The following is a 3,586-nucleotide window of genomic DNA, read 5'->3' on the forward strand; positions in this document are numbered from 1 at the left end:
AACTGGTATATCAGCCGTACTCACGGTCATGAGCGGCCTTAGAACATTTATGGAATAGATGATGAACACAGATGATACTGATGATGAAGATGCTCACTAATGGTTAATTGTTTATGCTATTCATTATTCATGTTTACCTGATCATGTGTTTATGGGCTTATGATAACTTTGTTGCCACCCAGTTGCTAAAAAATGACTCATTAAAAGCTAATCGCAGTTAAACCAGTGTCAGCCTTTTGAGCCTCATGAACCCTATGTTATATTTGTTGAGTACGACATGTACTTACGCTTGCTTTACTTTTCAAATATTTGGATGAAAATCCTGGATGGGTACCAGATTGCTAGAGTTTGGAGGAATTAGGCTTGTGATCAACCAGTCAGTTATCCCTGTGGAACTGGAGTCTTCGCCTGAAGATCGGAGTTGTCTTTTTGCTGTCTATACTCTGAGGTTAAACTCTTTATACTAATACGCTATGTATTTAAGTATTGTCTTTGATATTACCTTTATTTGTAGCTATATATGAGATTTGACTTCCTGGGCTCACATATGGTGTGTATCTGGTTTTGTTCTTAAAACCGGGTGCGACACTTTGCGAGGCGTGTCGTCGGATGACGTCCTCAGTGTCACTTGGTGGATGTGTGTACCTGCTCTAGTTGTGGATGTGGGCTCGTCTACCAATTGGCCGTCCCAAGGTTCTAGCTCGTCGTGACTGGTTCCCAAGTCAGCCTCCAAGTTGGCAGCTGACTTGGGCGTACTTTTGGGACTAGGTTAAGGTTCCGCACGCGCGCCAAGAGCGGGCATACAAAGAGTTCACAAATGAGCTAGACATGCTCACGACGTCAAGTGTAAGTAAATTTAATTTCCCATGCTGGTTTCAAATGGTTCAGTATAGCTTCAGACATCTTTTGTGGACATGTTGCAGGTGTCTTGGGAGTCGTACGATGGAGAGGAGGCACTTCCTTTTCAATTGAGCAACATTTGTTGGAGTGATGAGGACTTCTACAGGATGACGTGCCCTCTGATCTGTTTCTATGCTGTCGAGTTTCACCTGCCACATAGAGTTGCACGCCAATTTGGAGTGGGACAGCTTTGGCCAACGGCTCTGTTCTCGACTAGCATCGACTTACACAAGTAAGTGTTTTCATATTTCAATTGTCTCGAGATGGTCCATTTCCATTAATTCTTATATAGCTTAGGCGCCGTTGTTGTTTAGCATCAATTTCATCTCTAAGAAACTAACATCGTACGTGGCGTGCAGGTTGGATCGCAAGAAGAATAGGAAGATTTTTGATTGGGAGAAGCACCACTAGCACTACATTGACGAATGGGTGCTCTGGCATGACAACATCGATGACAACAACTTGCTACACACGGACCATGAGTATAGGAGGTACCAAGCTTGGTACCAAGGTGCGACACGTTGCAGGCTGAGGCCTCAATGGACACAAGATGACTACACTGATATTGAGTCCTCCGACGATGAAGACACAGCGTACGACCAATCTACTCGTGAAGGAAGGCAGGTGGAGGCAGGACCAATCTTGGACAGAGTGGTAAGTCCATTACCTTATTTTTCTATGTTAAGTTTCATACCAATAATTATCTATTTATGTTTGGTTGTGGAGGAGGCAACACACAACCACATTCTTACTGGGAACTTTGTTGCAGGGCAATACCCTCAAATGCTCTGTTGAAGACATTGAGCGCTTTCGTCCGAGAGTCAGGGACGATGAGACGCGTACCTTCCTAGACGTAAGATTAAAAATATTCTTTCAAATATATTATTAATATGTTAAATTCTTTCAGTTAACATAATTTTGTACAACAGAGACTGTCACGTCGACTACGCCGTGCGGCTGGTCATTGTGGATTGCAGGACAGGCATGATGCAAGACGTGCATGTTCCTTCCACAGGCAGACGAGGACCAGGTTCGTCTAGCCAAGCACCTACAGGGTCCATAGGCCTTGCGTACAACGACGACGATGAGGACGACGACAACGACGTGGAACAGAGGCACGAGGAGCTTGGCCCATCTCAGCTCCAGGATGCTCCCTCCACTCAGCGTACATAGCCTTCAGGCACTAGGCGACGCCGTCCACCTGACCCTTACACTCTAGGCACCGATGCTCTTGGTCACAAGGGTAAGGGTAAGAGTAGGAGGCAGTGACTGTTCCTTGCACATGTTATTATATAATATTATGGACTTTGTGGACTTTCATTATGAACTTTTGAGGACTCTATGGACTATAATTATGGACTGTGTGGACTATGAAACTACTCATGTATATGGTTTCAGATGAATGTGGCATATATTTCTATGTTTGAACATGTTGTATTGAGGTTAAATATTCATCTCATAATTGTGTATGGATTGAATCCCAAAAGAGGGAAAATTATGTCGAAATTTTCTACCTCGAGTTCATATTACTCAGCGACATCAGTTTTTTCGGTTAATTAAGTAATCAATTTGTCATGTCACCGTCGAATATCCGCATCATCTCCCACTAAGCAACTCTTTAAATTGTTTTTCCAATACATAGAGATGAACGGGTGGCAAAAATACTTCATTCATTCAATTACACCATGGTACATGGTACATGAACTAACATTGCAAAACTAGCAATGGCAAACTAAACATAACATGTCTTAGGGAATTGAAAGAGTACGGAACATCGACATTGAAAAAGACTAACATAGGTTACTACTAATAATGTTCCCACATAGCAAACTAAGTTGTGCCCTCTCCACAATAGCCTCCCATTGTTGGTGGCGGTGGCGGTGGTGGAGGCGGAGGAGGGCCCTTCTTCTTGTGATAAGGGCACTGGCAGTATAGATCAGTGCATAGTGGCTCCTCGACACCATCGCTCTTATCATCATCATCCTCGTCCTTGGTAACGCTTCCAACCTCTCTTTCTAGGTCAAAAACATGTAGGTACAAGATGTATTGTCGATGGGGATAAATAGGTGGAGGATCGACCCATCTAGTGTAGCCACAGTTCTCTTCACAGCTTGAATCCTGAAATAAGATCAGTCTCTCCAATAAGTACTAATACACATCATAAACATATTTGCAACAAGAGATAGTTCATAACAAATACCCATCCTCGCGGGCATCTGAAGAAACGACGACCGCCACCTTCAGCGTTGTTGCACATCTGCACTAAGCAATCCTGACCGTGGCAGCGTTTTGGCCAGTCTTCTTTCCGGTTATCATATCCTCTAAGAGGTGCCTCGTTGATGAAATCACTCTTGCTCTCCAAAGGAAACTCATCTAATGGCTCATCAAAGAAGTCTGGACCAAGAGAACCATCCCACAGAATGGGAGGTCCCTTGCTCCCCCCCTTTCCTCTCCCTTTGCCTACACACTTTCTGCTAGAGGAGCCTCCACCAGACATTGTAACTCTAAAGAAACCAAAACACTTGTTTTGAAGGTATGGAGCAAAAGAAGGAGCACTACGCATATATAGCCGAAGCCAGGTTCACCAATAATGGTACCAAGCAAAACATCTGTAAAATATAAGTACTTAAGTCTGCAAAGTGCATTTATTGAATCTAAAAAAGCCACTGAAAAACCTAGATGCTAG

At 43.6% G+C, this 3,586-nt stretch overlaps 1 long non-coding RNA gene across 1 annotated transcript; it reads left to right on the forward strand.

The window, feature by feature from the left end:
- Nucleotides 1-934: 934 nt before the first annotated feature.
- LOC136492944 (uncharacterized) lies at nt 935-1,753 on the forward strand. Its single transcript, XR_010768247.1, has 3 exons — nt 935-1,132; nt 1,260-1,554; nt 1,670-1,753. It is a non-coding gene; the product is annotated as an uncharacterized lncRNA (long non-coding RNA).
- The last annotated feature ends 1,833 nt before the right edge of the window (nt 1,754-3,586 follow it).

Source organism: Miscanthus floridulus, chromosome 11, assembly GCF_019320115.1.
Source record: "Miscanthus floridulus cultivar M001 chromosome 11, ASM1932011v1, whole genome shotgun sequence".
NCBI lineage: Eukaryota > Viridiplantae > Streptophyta > Magnoliopsida > Poales > Poaceae > Miscanthus > Miscanthus floridulus.